The sequence below is a fragment of the Falco punctatus genome, assembly GCF_963210335.1.
Source record: "Falco punctatus genome assembly, chromosome: 20".
Taxonomy (NCBI): Eukaryota; Metazoa; Chordata; class Aves; order Falconiformes; family Falconidae; genus Falco; species Falco punctatus.
In genome coordinates this window covers 5,831,131-5,848,585 of record NC_137600.1, presented here as the reverse complement: position 1 = coordinate 5,848,585, position 17,455 = coordinate 5,831,131, and the positions used below count along the sequence as shown (strand labels likewise).

The window sequence follows — 17,455 nt, the reverse complement described above, 5'->3', positions numbered from 1 at the left end:
CCCACGAGTGATGTGTTTTGCTCTTTGCAATTGTGTCGTGCCCCATCCCATGGACTTGGCCAGGCCTGCTGGGGAGCCTCTGCCTGCGGTGCTCGTGCATCCCAGGACGCGAGGGACGGCAGCCCTGGGGTGGCAGATGTCACACCAGGACTGTGCGATCCTTCAGGCTGCGTCCTGGGGCTGAAGAAACCCCACACCTTGGAGCTACCCAGGGGAAGAACAATTTACCACTGTAATTACGTACTTAAAGCATAATATGATTGAATGTTACTAGTTGCTCTGTCAGTTGCTTCAGACACCCCTCTGACCTCGTGTGTTTGTGCTTGGAAGGCCAATCAGAGCTGCTGAGCAGACTGGCACGTAGTATTTCAGACATGATATTTTGGACATTTCCATATGCCTGGAAAGCGATTTTACCATTCTCTTGCCAAAATGCTTTGTGATCTGCCAGCTGCTCCTACATGGACCTATTGGGTAGGTTGACTGGCCATCACTCCGCTTCCCCTGTGCTCTCTTGGTATTTGGAGGCTTTTGATAAAAATAGCAGCACTAAAAGAAAAGTGTTTGATATAACATCATGCTGTAGGCAGTTATGTTTCAATGTAACTTTAGATAATTTAGAAAAGTGTGGCAGATGAGAGGGGACTGTTGTTCTGTTTGGAAGTTCTGAGAAAGAGAAAATGTAAAAGAACAGTGAAAATTGGCACTGTGGAGAACAGCCCTCTCTGGCAGCAAAGAAAAGCATGAGGTTTTCCATTACTGTCAGGCATGATTTTTTTATTTCTAGGAGCGTTCTTGCACCTTTTAAAGGCTGACAGATACATCCATAGGAAGGCAAACGTAGAGTCAGTAGGAGGCAGGTACCAGAACAACAGCACCAGGAGGAGACCCTGCACGCGTGGATGAGTTTGGAGGAAAGCAGGGTCTGGTGGCTGCAGTGTGCGTGCCCAGCGCCAGTGAATGCTCCCGCGGCAGAGGCATGGATGTGCGCTGCCTCGTTCGGTGGCTCCTGCACTGGCAAAGCAGAAGCAGCTCCATTTCCAAGAAGCTGTAAGAGAAAATGTCCAGTGAGTTTCACACTCCCCAGAATACATCTCTGTCTCCTCTAGGGAACATTAATTAGTTAATAGCTATTGACACGTTGAGGGCTACAGCTGACATGTGGATGTCTGCCCAGTGATGCCCGTTGGCATGCCCTGATGGACGGGCAGGAGCCAGCCTCAGCTCGGGGCTAGGCTGCCGCATGGGACCCCTCACCACAGCCACAGTGCACCTTAATCTGCATGCCTGGGGGCACTGGGGACCCCCCAGTGCCAGTGGGTTTAATTCAGGACTGCAGTAACAAGCTTGACTCTGCAAAATCAGCATCAGCTTACACTTCTCTGACACATACAAAAGCTCAGACACTGTGATGCTGTCAGTGGTCCCACGGGGGGTGTGTGCTGCCTGCTCGCAGCAGCGATGCTCTGGGCATGACACCGGCATCATTTGGCACACAGGTGCTAAGATTGAGACTGTTGGTCCTGTTCAGGGAAATCCTCACGTGAGCTTTTTGGTGTGTTCTGCTCTTGCATTCAGCATTCTTACACACAGAGACCTTTAGCCATTCAACCTCTCTTGTTACTGTCCTGTTCTCTTTGACTTCATGTCAGTGAAAAGTACTGGGGCATCATGCTGCCGGTGCTAAAGTTTTGGTTTATTGAGGGAAGACTGACATAGCTTTTCAATAAGATGTTGGGGCAAAATCTGGCAGTTGCTGAGTTCACGAGAATCCATAAGACCAGTGGTGATGGACAGTGCCAGTGGGTACCCCTCCGGTCCACAGACACCAGACGATGCTGCCAGAGCCTCCCGTGATCCTGAGCCTGAAAGGGCATCCTGCTGTAGGCCGGTATGTCCATACAGCTGTAACTTTCTGGACATGGGGAAGGGAAGATGCTTTTCACAGGCCAAGCCACAAACTCCCCAATGATCCATCCTTGCTGCGGGAGCCAAGGCCAGGAGACTTTGTCTTGTGGCGCAGCCTGCCACTCATCAGGTCTCCAAAGAGGTCTGGGGGATGCGAGAGCCACATGGGGCAGATAGTGCACAGCTGGGATCAAGGGGAGCAAAGCCCAGCAGTTAACAACTGCATTGCCATGTGGAGAGTTGGCACATGTCAGCTTTCAGCATGTTGCTGTCACTGCTTCGCAGCTGTGCAAGTACAAGATCGAGGTGCAGTGGGGTTGTAGTGGTTTTGCTTCTCTGGCTGCACCTGGCATGCTGGGTGGTTTCACTGGAGCACCCAAAAAGGGAGGAAGGCACTTGGGTGAGCCGGCGGGGAGGGACTGGGGCTGCTGAGCAGCGCAGCGGGATGCAGGCTGCTGCCAGCAGGTCGAGGGGTGGTGGGTTCCCACTCTTGCTGAGGGTCTGTGCCACACACAGCTTGGGTAAAAGGGCGTATTCTTGCCCAAAGGCTGTCTTCCAAAACCAACATGGGCAGCCTGGGTAGCGAGCAGAGGACAGCTGTGTTCCTAAATGCTTCGGGGCTTGCAATTTGGCTTTACTTTTTGGGAAAGTACTTGGCTCCTGGGCTTCTGGGGAGGCGCTGCCAAGCAGGACCAATGCACGGTAGAGATCAACAGTGGCAGGCAGGGCCGGGAGGGCAGTGAGGGAACAGTGGGCACGGGGAGCCACCCAGCTTCCCCTGACATGTCCAGTCTGTGCGAATGCACCAGTGGGTATCGGGAATAAAAGGGGAGGAGAGGCTGTTACGCACTCAGCAGAGCTCTGCTCTGATTTAAGGGCATTTACCTCAGAGATGTGAGAACATCTCAAGCTACATGCAAAGTCTTTCTTGAAGGGCAAATACTCAAAACAGAATTGTGCTGGAGTGCGTGGAAGCGCACTGGCCCTGGTGAGGAGCACTGGTGTCGTGTAAGTGCCCCAAAGCAGGCAAAAGCGCATGAGCAGAGCAAGACTTTGCTGCCTGTGGGAACCTCTTGCATGAGCACGCTTGTTAAAACAGAGCACTGCTTGCTTTTCTCACAGTGTATTTTGATGAATAAATCTGTACTTGATTGTTTTACTTTGTTTTAAACTTGTGGTCAATATAAACACATTATGGCTTCTGTTTTCTCTCTTCTGTGATTGGAACAAGAAACCCCTCAATAAAATGCCTTTTTTCTTTGAAAGTTGTTTTTATTATTGCCTTTTCCATATCAATTGCATTACTTGTTCCATGTGTTGCTGATATCCTGGGGCCCCAGTGTGTTGTCTCCTTCTGAGATGCAACATCTCACCACTGCTGCCTAGCAAGGGACGACACAGAAGTTTAAATCTTAGATCCACAACGCTGGAGACAGAAAATTCTACTGTCAAATCGCTACTGCTGGATTACAGTATTTTATTTATATGGTTGTTCTCCGCTAAGTATCCCTGTTGTACACTAACTAGCTGAACCTCCTTTTAGCTTACACCAGTGCAAAGAAAGGAGAGCGGTGAAGCCCTTGGAGCAAACAGGAATCACCTTCCTCTTCCCTCCTAGGGAAAGCCTGCTGTTGTTGTAGCTGGTTGTAAGGAAAGCAGGTATTCTTTCTGGAAAACTCTGGCCTGCTTTGGCCAGCTGGTCCTGGCTTCAGCTCTCAGGTGATTTTAATCAAAGTAATTACCACCCCCCACCACCCCACCCCACCCCACCCCAACCCAACCCAGTCAGGTAAGGAATGGCCAAGTGGTGTGAACACTTTGCAGCCTGGGGTTAGGTCTCAGGTGCCTGGGGAGGTTTGATACCTCAGGGGAACCAGCAAGCTCTATTTCTATTGTGCTTCTGGCCAGAGGAACTGGTTGCAGCAGTATTGTCGCCATGAGAGCAGGTAAGGTCAGGGGTCTGGGGTCTGCTGCTTGGGGTCTCCTTTTCTCAGGTCGGAGTTGGTGTCTGGGTTAGTTCAGAAGCTGGGGGGAAGGCTGGCTCTTTGCTTTGTGCTTTCCTGCTGCTGGCATTTTACTGCTGGGTCTTCTGTAGGTATTAACCAAGGTACGAGCACCAGGCAGGTTTGAAGAGGTGCAGGAAGCTGGTCCATGTGTTTACTGAGCGTTTACAAACTAGGTTCATTTACTAACTTACAGTAACATCTGTCTGGAAATGGGAACTGGCAATTCTTGAAGTATCTTTAGGCCACGTGAAGAGCGAGATGAGCAGTCAACCATTCCACGTGGGTGTGTTTGCTGTCTTTCTATTTGTTGTTTTACTCTCTGACAAGAAGAGTCTACTGAAACCTGAAATGTGGTAAGCATGAACTATGGGGAAAGCACCTAAGAGTCTGGAGGTATGCTTGTGCAGAGCTGTACGGAGGAGCAAACAGGCATATACTGAAACATGAGAGCATGAGAGGCTGCTTAAATCGGAAATTGCGTGTCTGCTGACAGTGTTCCCCAGTGGCAGAAGGACTGGTGGCTGTGCGTGTCATGCATTTTACAGTTTATGTGCAAATACCAGACATTTTACACTATAAATTATTCAAATACTGATTGTTCTAATGAGTTCTAGTTTAACTTACAAGCATTTGCATAAATGCTTAGTCTAAACTAAGACGTGCCTTGTTTTGCTGGGACACAACTTCTAATTTTGCCTCGCTAGGGCAGAGGGTGTTTGGAGAGACGGGAGTGTGCTGCCCATAGGATGCAATGCTCTGCGTGTATTGTCTCGGATGTACCTGCTTCTTTTTGAAGCTCTGCTGTATAATGAATGGGGGCTGAATTTAATGTGTATGTTATGTACGCCCTGTCTGCGTGAATACTTTCAGGGAGATTATGGCTGCGCAAAGCACGGTGTGTGCTTGGATCCTGCCGAACTGGGGGTGGAAAGAAATGCCTGAAGTTCGAGAAGAGCTTCAGCTCTTTGCTGATCAGCAACTGAAGCCTGAATGCACTTGGTTTTAGGCTCCCATGCTCAGTGGGAGCAAGGCTTGACTCTGAAACAAGTTTTAGTATTCAAGGAGGCTGAGAATGGGACTCGGTGATGCTTGGGTCTTGCTGGGCCACTTTGCAGAGCACTGAGACTCCCAGCAGTGCATGTGTCGTGTCTTGGGGTTGTCCCCCACAGAAAACTGCTGCTGACTCACGTGAGAGTTGCAGCGGCTAATCTGGGAGGACAAGGACACTCAGGCTTGGTATCAGCCTGGGCTTGTCTGAAGTATGAATCTTGCACAAAACAAAACATCATCTTTTTGTGACTCAGTTTATCCTCCCAATAATGTTTATCTTGTTTGCTCCAGCATTCCTTCTGTTGAGTACAGCCTGTTAATTGAGTTTCTGGCCTCCAGTTTGTAGTTAAGTTATAAACAAATGCAGTTTCCTTTCATGCTATACAAAAAGTCATCTTCCATCCCTCAATTTTTTACATTGCTGGCAGTCTGCATTCTGCTTTGACCCCTGCTGGGAAATGCAAGGCTGGAAAGAACAGTTGAGGGATTAGGGAGGATTTCTTCCCTTGGAGAAGAGCAGATACCAGCTTAGTGTGTCTGATGTGGGGCTCTATTACTACTGTGCAGGGCAAGGGGCTGAGGCACCCCAGTTGCTCCAGGCAGCCTGATGCGGTGTCTGGAAGGGAAAACAACTCCTGTGTTTTCCTGCTCCTCTGTGAGCATTAGCTTGGTCCCAATGCAGAGCTGCTTCCCTCTCAGCAGGGCTTAACAGTAACTCACATCAAAGTTCTCCTCCCTTTTGGAGGCCCTCAGCCCGTGCTAGGGCACACGCTGGTGTTGCAGTCTGGTCCTGCAAAATGCCAACTCTGCCTTTTCACACTTTTGACTGAGGATCTAATAACCTCCAGGAGTGGCGGAGAGCTCTGCAGATCATTTTCACAAACAGGGAAGTTGTTTATGCTGTAATGTGGAGATAAACCCCTGCAAACCAAGAGGGGTCTTTCTGCATGTGGCCATGCGAAGCATAGACCAGGCAAGATGTACAGAGCGCGAACAGGGGGCTTGTGTTCTCCTGAGATGATGAACGGAGCAGGACGGGGAGAGAAATGGTTCCTTTTCTTTCAGACGCTTTTGTGGAGAAAAGATCCATCATGAACAGATGGATGTCAAGGTCCCACCTCTGACTAAGCAAGCCCCCAAGCCGCGGGAGGGCATGGACGTGGGAAGCGCTGCTCTGTGCTCCCGCAGCTCCCTCCCCTGCTACGCGGCTGGGGGCGAGTGGTGGGTGAGGGGCCTCTGTCCCAACTTGAGCAGCCACCAGTACTGGTGTGTTGGCCATCACTTATACCTCCAAGGAGTCGGGAGGAACATGGTTCCTCAGGGGCAGCAGCCATGGAATGGCTACATTGTGCTTGAATTGCGGAGGATTTGTGGGTTGTGAGTGAGTCTGAAGCTGTGGGCAGCATCAGCTGAGCCGCAAGGGGCTGGTGGAGTCCTCTCGGTAAGTCTGGGACTAGAGCTGGCTTGTCACTAGCTCATAGGCAGCTGATCTGGGGTCGCCAGCCAGCCAGCCACCATTCTGTGCAAGTTCCCTATTTAATCAGCTTTTCTACAAACAGGTAACCTGGATCCTGCAGGAATAATAGCAGAAATAACAGAAAATAACAGAAATAACAAGCTCCTTCCTTTTGCTGGCAGGCTGCAATTACAGTGATCGCTGCTCTGTGCGGGGTGCAGTGCCCGGGGGTGGGGACCACGACGAGGACAGGGATGGGCTCCTGAGCCCCCTGCAGCTAAAGAGACGGGCCAGGCAGTGAGCGCTGCTGGGTGAACAGAGGAGGTCTCTTCTGACATGTTCTCCAAAGCCACGGTGAAACACTCCCCGTCCCAACACCAGTAGCATTGCAGAGAAAACGCTCTGCTGTGTTCCAGTGGCTGCCTCTGCTTTCTCACTGAATCATGTTGGATGACCCTTTAAAAAGACACACACACACACACACACATATAATTAAAGCCAATCTCTACCCCAAGGCCAGAGCTGTGTTTGGAAGTGGTTGTTCCCTGACGCAGAGGCTCTTTTTTTCCATTCCAGCCAGGCAATACCCAGCCCAACCCTGTGCACACCGCAGCGGTGCTGCCACTGAGGAAGGCCTTTGTTAGATCGAGTGGGGAAAAAAGCCTCCCAGCATCTTTAGCAAGTGCCTTTAAAATCACTGTTTTTCAAAGGAATCGGCATTTTTCTTATTACTATTTCTTCCCCAGCTAATTCCATCTGAGCCTTTGTGTGCTACCCATTGGCCGAGCCGCTATCTTTTGATAGTCTGTAGGTGTCCAAGTCATGCTCAAATGCCCTTCTTGGGAGGGCGAGCAGCAAGCTGCTGGCTCCTTTGCTGTGAGGCTGCTTGCCCGTGCTGCAGACAGACCCACGCGCAGGGACCAGGGGCTCTGCAGCACATGGCTTCCCTAAGCAAAGCCACATCCCGGAGAACTGGAGGGAGGGAGTGCAGGTCAACCTGTCAGGGTGGCCAGCTGCTCCGTGGAAGCCTCCCAGCCTCTGGAAAATGAGGGCTTTGTTTCAAGACCTTCCCAGCGGAGACTGGAATCTCCTCTGGACCAGCAGCCTGCCACAAGAATTCTGTCTGCGTGGCAGGAGCAGAGTCTGCTGCACCCCTGCTGTCTGGTGTGGGATGTGCCAGAGACCACGAGTGCTGGGGGAGGGCTGGCCCTGTCTCTTCTGGGGGCATCAGGGTGGTGGATCTGTCTCCGCTCACCAGCGCGGGGGCATCGGCATGCTGCTGCACAGCGGGCTTCGCCCGTAGCCTGCCAAGATCCCGAGAGCCACGAGCGATTGGCAAACAATCCCCCTTTTCTGCAGAATTGTGCACACATAGCCTGGAAATTCGCTGCTGTCTGTAACATTTTTCCTTTGGAGACAACCAGGAGATGCTTGCCAAGCCATTGCTCTAGAACAGAGGGGGAGGAAAGCCAGGACATGGCTGGAAGGAGCCGTACCTGACAGCAGCCAACGTGGGCTGGGGCTGCGTGCAGTCTTTGGGATCCAGCTCTCTGCTCCCATCCTGGCGGTGCAGGGAACAGCTCTGTCTGAGACCCTGTGTCACTGCCTTGCATGCGTTGGACCCAATTCACAGAAGAAAAGTCTGTTGAGGGCAATAGAAAGCAGCATTTGATGATATGGTGGGTGGTGTTTGTGGGTATGCTCTGCCTCAATCCAGCGTGTGCCTGGAAAAGATGTTCCAACTTGCCTGTCCCGACTGCACTTGTGGGTCCTCGTGCTTGTTTGAGGATGTTATTCCCTACAACGTGGGAAAAATGTGGAGTGGTCGTATTGTGACCTATCTCTTAAATGGTAACCTGTGCCCTGATATGGTGCTGCGGCAGGGAATGCGCTCTGATTGCAGGCAGGCATCACCTACGGGGTAACATCCCTCCCGCGGCTACTCTCAGTGCCGGGCCTGACCTGAGCTTTGGAGGACTGAACCGCTGACCTTTTCTCTGGGCTCTGATCCGTACAAATCCAAGTTTATGGATTTTTACGGCCAGGATGGATTGTTCTGAAACCACAGCCCATGTTCTGTGCAGGGGCATGTGCCACAGAGCAAATACTGAAGGGGTGCTCTGTGCCACAGCATGGGGTGTTTCATAAGCAGTAATAGGAAAAGATGATGATAAAATGAGAGATGATTGTCTGCACGCTTGTGTATGTATCTGGGCCCAGAGCTGCTGGCAGGCAGGTGCTCCCCTGCTGCTCCGAAATCTTCATGAGGAACCCTAAATGAGAAGGTACCTCAGTACAGTTACTAAAACCATCCTGCTTTTTCTTTTGCTTAGCTCAGCTTGGGGTACGTTATGCTATTAGCAACCTCTGCTCTCGCAGTTCATTACCTCACTCTGACTTCCTCCAAACTCTTGAGTTATTAATGTGGCTGAGAGATTAATTTACTAGGAGGTGTAGGGTTGTGTATGAATAAGTTATAGCCCCAGAAGGATGGTGGAGAGTGAGTATCTCTGCTGTTACTTGACAAGAAATTAAGAGATCAGGGCATTTGTTTTGGGTAGGCACGTGTGCAGTCTCTCAAGTGCAGTGCTCAGAACTACATCAAACCCCACAAATAATGAACTGCAACCTTTTTAGCAAATGCAAATGTGATTACTTTTAAATTGGTCCTCTTCAAGGGTGAGTGGTCACACTCAGGCCAGTCAGTCTCCCTAGTCGTTTTACAGCAAGGGTAAGTCACCAGTTTGGAGAAGTCTGAGCTTGTTGGGCTGCTGGTGACCCTGCTCTGCCGAGCCGGTAGGCTGCGGCTGCAGGCAGGCTGCGCTGGCATGTTCAAAGTTGTATGTTAAATGGCCTTAATAAAATGTTAATATCAGGCTAAATGTTTATAAAAATCTCTCCCCTTGAATTAATGCTTGCTGGAGAACTGAGGCATAATTATGGGCGATATTACTTTAAACGTTGTGCTGCCCAGCTGAACTAGTGTAGCCCCTAACCGCCTGCTCCGGAGTGTTTACAATTTCTTCACTATTTCATGTTCTTTCCTCTCACTCACCCTAAATGTTTATTTAATAATCCTGAAAGACCTTTTAAGCTTCCTGGGCTTAATGTTTGCTAAACACCCTGTCACTTCCACTTCTATGGATAATTCCTGGGCTGCTGCATGGTGAGCAGGCTCTGCTCTGCCCGAAAGCTGTGCCAGGGGACCGGTCAGCTTCTGGCCACGCATCTGTGTCCCCTGGGGACCAGGAGCCTGGCCGCCCCCCGGGAGCAGAACTAACGGGGAGGCTCGGAGCAGCCAGACCCAGTCGGGATGGGCTGTGGGGAGTTGGCTACCGGGGTCCGGCAGGCTGGGCTTGGCGGGGAGCTGCTGCAAAGGGTTCCGAGGGTGCGTGTCAGGGTTGTGCACCCCTTGCCTGCGCCGGGTGGCTTGGGGACCTGGTGAGCACCCTGGGGCTGGGAGAGCCGCTGCTGTGTGGGGTGAGCAGCTGCTCTGTCCTCAGGGATGCGTTGCTCTCCCTCTCCCCTCTGGTTTTACACAGGCTAATACAGACATCCAAAAGCCAATATTGCACAGACAGCATATGTGGAGGGCTAACGTGAGGACTCATCAGCTGGATAATCTTGCCTTCACAGGGCGTTACCTCAGTCTCCGGGCTCTCCTTGGGCTCTGGCAGTATTAGTTTCAGCAAATTCACTTTCCTTCACAAAAGCTTTTGGTTACTTTGGGATTAGGGACTGTTTAGAGTTCATTGTTTTTCTGAGCTGCCTTGTTTTGCTGTAATGCTTAGACGCCTGATCTGCAGGAACTTAATCTCCCTTTTCCTCCAGCAGTCCTGTTCTGTGCAAATCTGTTCTCTGCTTTAGTGCAAATTGTTGATGGGAGATAGCAACGGGTCTTTCTGCTTCTATTTAACGTGTCAGCAGAGAAAGACATCTGCTTGCAATTATGGGCACAGCCTTGCTAAAGGATTAGCATGGTAGATTTTATAAGATAACAGGAAATATTTATCAATTCATAGTTCCTGGTGTCATACAAAGGAATATATTTCATTTAAAATATTCATAATTTTTATTTTACAAAATTATAGGATAACCCATGAGATTGATATCAATGGAAAATGCCTTGTGCTCTGCAAAGAGCGAGACCTGGGTTTCCCCACACAAAAGCCTGTGAGCAGGCAAGGGCTGTTCTGGGGAGGAAGAGGGCTGCGAAGCTGTTCCCTTGCTGCTTTCCATGCCGTGCCCAGAGGGGCAAATCCTTTTGGCCATGACATCCTGCTGTTTTTACAGCATGCTCCAAAACATGAAAATTGTCCCCAACGCAGTGCTCAAAGCATTGAAATCTCTTTAAGATGGGGTGGGCAGCTGCAGATGAGCTGCTGTGCACCAGCACCTCTCCCAAGCTGGCGGGGCAGCCCCTGTGGCACCCCAGCACGTCCCGGTGGCTGCTGGAACAGCCGTGGGAGCAGAATGCTCTGTTCTTGCTTTCCCCAACTCCAGAGTAACTGGTGCTGGTGGAAGTGATGGATGCCTGCCTGGGGCAGCGATGAGCAGCAGTGCGAGAGGGGCTGCTGCATGGTGTGTGCCTGGGAAGGGATGCTCGGGGAACACTGGGACAGGCTTGTGGTCACAGCATGGGCTACGCCGCAGGCTGGAGGGGGGTCCCCCCAAGGCTGGCTCCTTCTACCCTTCCCGTGGTGCAGAGGGAGCTGGGTGGGTGGGAGCCTCCTGCCTGGGGCGCAGGGAAGGGGCTGCTCTCCTCCCCGATCCCTCCATCTGCTCCTGGCAGGCGTGCTGTCAGCGCAGCTATTCTTGGCCTTCCTCAGCCCATTTGTCAGCCCTCCGGGAGTCTGCTGTAATCTCCTCTGTGATTAAGGGTCTTGAAGTATGTTCAACGTCATTAAAGAAACAAAAAAATAATAATAGTAATGATCTGCGTTCAGGAATGCTGCATTCAATGCCTTTCGGCTAAGAAAGCTCTTCGTGCTTCAGCCTTAGGAGATGAACAGGGGTTGCGTCCCCTGGCTCTGAGAGCTTTCTGTGCTCTCTTCTCCTAGCAGCACCAATTCCTGTTCCCCACTGTACGCTCCTCTGCTTGGACATGGATCTTCGCCTTTGGGGAGAGATGGAGGTGTGCACCTGATGCAGAGATAGGCTGGGTCTTTTCTGTGAATGTAAGAGACGGATGCCTGTTGTCAAGAGAAGCCATGAGGTGCAGGTCCTGGCAGCTGGTCTGCTTGCTGATATGGAGATGCTCTCCCTGTTCACAGCAAGATAACTAACACAGGGCTGAGACCCTCCCCGGGACAACTTTCATGCCCAAAGGATGAGACTCTTCAGTGGGAAACTTTGAGGCAAGTGCCAAAGGTGAAAGTGCATGGCAAGTCTAGAGCACAGGGGATGCAGCTGTGCTATAGCGTGGCTGTAAAGCATGCTGTGCAGGGCTGCTGTTGCTCTCCATCTCATTGCTGGAAACCTCTCCTCTCCTAGCTCCTGGCTGGTACCAAAGCCTAGCTCTGCAATGTGTGGCCTGGTGTAACACAAAGGTGTGCTGCAGCGTGCAAGGATTACGCGAAGGGCTCTTAGCTAGAAGCAGCGTGTACTGTGTGCTGCTGTCAGCTCGTGTTTTTCTATATCCGAAACAAAAGGTCCAGTGGGAACCTGACTGCAGAAACCTTTGAGCGCCCTGTGCAGACAAACGTGTTGCAGCTCCGCAGCGCTGGCCGAAAGCACAGTATAGCTGGGTTTAAAAAATTGGAAAGGCTGCCTGCTCTTCGGCAGGCAACTGTTTCTCTAAGTGTGCTGCTGAGATCTGTTGTGCCTGTCTCCTGTAGCGTGCAAGGGTGTCCCTCCTGCCACCCAGTGCTTCTGATCCCCTGCTTTCCTGGCTGCAGTGCTGGCAAGGGGCTGCAGCTTGGCCTGTTGGCTGCGTTTGCAACATGTTCCCATTGATAGGAAGGACACCATATGCTGTGTCTGCAGGTGTGGGCTGGAGGGAGCTGATCATCAGGCTTGTGAGAGAGAAAGGATGAGGAGGAACCTCCTGATGGCAGGAGAGTCTGCTCAGCACCGTGGGTCTGCCTGCTGCAGTGTGGAGAGATGCTCTCAGGGATGAGGGCAGGTTGGGGTTTCAGGAAGCCGGGCCTGGTTGAGCTAGCAAGGGTTTGGGATTGTTCTGCCAGAGCATCTGGTCTGCTCTGGGGATGTGAAATCTATTGTGGTCTCTTTGGCTAATGGCAGTACCAGTGCACATGTGTGTGAAAGCACACACACGCTGTTGCTAGCTCCTGACTATTGCCCAGCCCAGGAAAAACCAGTGAAGAGCAGTGTGTGATTCAGACAGACCTGAGAACTAAACAAAGGAACGAGAAGGATGGAAAATCCTGGGCTAGTTTCTAAAATGCCATGAATTTCTGGGTGCTGCTGAAATAGCCTAGTCTTTGTTAAGGCAAGGAGAAAATGTGTGGCAGGGGATGCAGGCAGAGTCCAAGGCCTCATTCCATGACAGAGGACAGCAGCTGCTTAGCCCGAGGCTCCCGTCACTGGTGCACCCACTGCGCCCAGTTGTGTGTGACAGGGCTGCCAGGCTCCCTGGGTTAAGGATGCCTTTTCTCCTTGCAGAGGAGGAAGAGTTTGGTTTCGTTTTAAACTCCCAGATGTTGGTCATGTTACCAACATTTTTTTTTACTGAAGCAATTCCTAAACATCTATTTTTTTTCTTTAAGTTCTCAGACACGAGACATGGGGAAGTTCGTTTCTGTACAGCTCCCAACACTAAGCGCAGACTGGCTCTGGCCCGGCAGCGACGTGCCATGGCAGACCACCTCCCCCCAGCTTGTGCACAGGGTCTACAGGTCTGGGTGCCTCTGGCATGGGGTGGGCAGCCCAGGATGCACACAAACATCTCTGCTGGGACAGCAGGCTCTGGCAGTCTGGCTGGCTCTTGCCTCTGTAGCCTATCTGTGGAGGGCAGACAGACGAGCCCCCCGCAGTCCCCTCCAACTGCAGCTCTCCAAATCCCACACGGCTGAGAACCAGGTCCCAAGGGTGGCCCTGCAGCTCAGAGCTTGGCACATGAGTGGGGGCCTGGCTGTATCTGGGGGTGTTCCCATGCTGCAGGGTTTCCCCATTGTCCTCATCCTCCAGCCACTCTCTGAGCGGCACCAGAAGTGGGGTGAGATGCTCTGTGCAGCGGTACTGGTGTGCCATCGATGCGGTCTGCTGTCACCTGCTCCTGTGGGAATTCACCTTGGTCTTGGGGTCTTGGTCATAGAAGGAAAATCTGCCAAGAGCTCTGGGCTTTGCATCTTTTTGTGGTGGATGTTGCTGGTCGTACAGGTGCAGAAGAAGCTTTTGGAGCATGCGTGCAGCGGGGTCGAGCCCCTTGGTGTGCCTGGGCAGGTGGTCTGTGCTGGGGCTGGCAGCCACAGAGGACAAATGTCCTTCTTACTTGCTTTAAGTCTGGGGGTGTGAGAGGCAGCTTCTACATAGTAGTGTGAGGTGTGATTTTTTTTTTTTTTTTTTTTTTTTTTTTGCTTAACTAAGACTTCCTGACCTGTTTGGTCTTGACACCACCAACACAAGTCTGCTTTAGTTTCTTGATGCTAAGCTGAAAAGTCCCTGAAAAGCAGAGCAAATTTAATGTTCAAAGGGACCCTGAGCTCTCTCCTGCACCACTTACTGCCCAAGTGTGCAGCCAGCAGGGCTTCCTATCGGGGCACAGGGCAGCCAGGTTTGAGTGGCCTTTCACTTTTTATCACTTAAAAGGCAGGAAGACTGGAAGCAGAAGCAGGCTGTTCCTTGCAAACTGCAGCCCTTGTGGCTCAGCCCCTCGCCTGCTCCCATGGTGGCTGGCCGGGGCAGTGGTCGGTCAGCAGCTCCCATGGCACGGGGGCTGGGCTGCCAGCTTGGTCTGCTCACCCTGGGAAGGTGTGACAGAATGGGGCTGTGGGATCTGGGGTGCGTGGCCCTCCGAACCCCCCCTGTCAGAGCGGGACCATCTGTCTGGCAGCAGCTAGCACGGGGTCTGGGGGCAATGCTGCCAGGGAAGGCACAGGCCAGTGGCCTTCCTAGTGGTCTCCTGCTGATTTGGAGCATTAGATTATACAGGATTTAGTTTGATTTCTTCCCCCCTCCTTGGATTTTTAGTAGCTGACAGTTGTTACCAGTGTGAGGTACTAACTTTTTATTTTGAATGCATGAGTTCAGACTCGTTAATCACTTCCAAATGCCCTCGTCTAAAGGCTATATTGTTTCAGCACTCAGCCACTAATTTTTTGAAATCTCTGAAATAAGACTCTGCTCTTGAACATGTGCTGGAGAGTCGTTCCTTTCCGCTGTATTCTAAAAAATATACATGTGGTTTAATTTAACAAGAGGGCTGGAGGGGACATTTTTCCACCATTCCCCCCCCCCCTTTTTCTTTAGAGCTGTATCTGCCAAACCACCCGGCTCTGTGCCAGCAGCAGTCCCCTGGATGATCCTGAATACATCTGGGGGTTAAAAAAATGTTTTTTCCGGGAATCCCAGCATCACTACCTTGCAATACAGAAGTCGAGGTGTCCTGGGGGCTGCTCACGCTCCCCTGCGGGCTCTGGGGTGCAGGTACCAACGAGAAACAAGAGGGCTTTCCAGAGGGGTTAGGGTATCCAGCAGCAGGAGCCACCTTGCAGGCTGCCTGGCTGAGACAGGAGCAGCTGGAGCAGACCTGGAGCCCCGCTCCCCTGGCACCCCTCGGTGAGGAGGGCTGTCTGCTCGCTGTGCAGAGACAAGGGCAATGCAAGAAACGAGCATACTGAAGGGCTTCACGGTGTGGGTGCAAGCTACTGGTTTTAGCAGCTGCTGAAAAACTAGAGAAGTGGCAGTGCCTTTCTGTGAACACCTGGGGCTCCAGCAGATGCTGGAAATCCACTGGTATTTCAAAGCGATGGGATATTATGATTCAGAAATGTGAAATGCAAGGAGGAGTCCTGCCAGGCCTAAAACCCTCAAGGAACTTGGTTGTGTCTGGGCTCAGGGATCCCAAGGAAACATTTATTTCTGCAACTATACTTGCTTTTATGTGCCCTAGCTTTGGTAGGACTCTTGAAAAAGGACCCCTTGCTCCACAGGGTCTGGCAGATACAGAAGTCACTTTAAACCCAGCGGCTGGTCAAAGACCTCTGGCTCCAAGCAGAAAGAAACATTTTTTCATTGTTACCATTTGATTTGTAAAGATGAAAAGCAGGGGGGAGGGAGACAGGGAAAAGCTGTTGGTGCAGGACCCAGTGGAAAACTCACTGGGGAGGGAGGTGTGAAGGTGATGCTTGGGCGAGGACTGGGCTGGGGCTGCGTTCTGTCCGGGCAGGCGGAGGCGGCAGCGGCTTTGGCTGGGCAATGCCCTGGCGATGCAGCCCGGCTCCCTCCAGCAAGTGCGGCCACGGCCCACAGACACCTGAGCTGTGTCCCTGTGATGGGGCTGTGTCTCGTGAGACCCGCAGCGCAGCTGGGGCCACCGTGGCAGCTGACTGAGCCAGGTCTGGTGCCTCCATCCACTACCTGGACTACAAAAACCTATCACCTCTGCCGGGGAATCGCTGCTGCTGGAAACCTTCTTCTGCCTCAAGCTCTTGGAAGCTCTTGAGCGTGTCTGAGGCTGTTATGTCCTGTGGTTTTGTTGATGTTATAAATAGATGTTGCAAGTGAACATGAAAGAATTTGCGCTGACCCAAGAGTTGTTCTTATTAGCGGCAATGAATAAGGAGGGGCTAATTCCTGCCAGACCCCATCCCTTATGTCATGTTGTCCTCTGATGGCACTTAGGCCCTGTGGCATCTGATGCTCCCTGCAGATGCTGGGATGCTCCCTGCAGATGCTGGGATGCTCCCTGCAGATTGCCCACAGCCATCACGGTGGGACTCTCTCCCTGCCCACCTCGAGGCCCCTGAGCTTCCCCGTGCACCGCTGGCACCCTGTGCAGATTTGGGTCCCGTGGAGGAACCTGCTCCCTGCAGAGCAAGGCGCTGCAGAAGAGGAGGGTGGGGAGAGGGATGTCACCCCACCAGGCAACATGGACAGGTCGACCCTGGAGAGCGAGGTTTTGGGGCGTGTGCAGGCTCTGAGGTTCTCCTGGCTTCCTGAGCCCCAACAAGTGCTGCCCCACTGCCTTTGCTGGATCTTACCGGGTGGGCATGGTGATGGGATCTGTCAGCAGAGAGCATTTAGCTCAGATGAGCAGGAGCAGCTGTGTGGCAGGTCTTCCTCTCAGGAGGAGGGGACAGCTCAGCAGTACATACACGGCACTTCTGTGTTAAGACAAAGATGGTTTTCTAAGGAGGAGACTTGTGGTGGAGCTTTTCTAGAAAAGCTCCTGACGTGAAACGTTGCTGTGTGGTCTTCCTGTCCTTTTCCCTACCCACAGAAACACAGTATGTGGCCAAAAAAATGCCTTCCAGCCAGCGGGGCAGTGTGAGCCGACCTGCTCCTGGGTCCCTGTCTGGCCAAGCACCAGCGTGGCTGTGTGGAGCAGCTCCACTGCCGATAACCGCGAGCAGGGATCGGTGCTGCCAGGCCACACTGGCAAGGTCTCATGAGCCTGGGGAGGGCTCTGCAGGCAGCGTCCCGCTGGCACGAGGCTGGTCTGTGTACGGGAAGAGAGCTGATGCTGGCTCTGCCCTCCACCGCCTGACTTTGACCTTTTCAAATTGCACAGGTCACAGATGATGTGGTAATAAGCCAGCAAGGAGGCTTTCCAGCAGCAGCACAGACAACTCTTGACTGAGCTCCCAGAGGAGAATGTTACTTGTGTTGCCAGAGCCATAAATCCCCCAGGACTCAGATGAGATCAGAAGCATTAGGATTCTGGGCTGCCTTGTGTATAACAACTGCACTACATTGATTTGTGATTCACTGGCCGTAATTACTTCTGTTCAGCGTCACTGACCTGTTCACCAAAAAAAATATTCTAATGTGTTTTTTTAAAACAAGATACAAAGGGAGAAGATGGAGAGCATGCATGAGCTTCAGCCAGCCTGCTTCCCACAGTGCCCCAAAG

At 52.0% G+C, this 17,455-nt stretch overlaps 1 protein-coding gene across 1 annotated transcript in view; it reads left to right on the top strand.

The window, feature by feature from the left end:
• The window catches only part of NKX6-3 (NK6 homeobox 3), a 117,923-nt gene that overhangs the window by 79,042 nt on the left and 21,426 nt on the right, over positions 1-17,455 (top strand). The gene's annotated exons all lie outside the window — the stretch shown is intronic.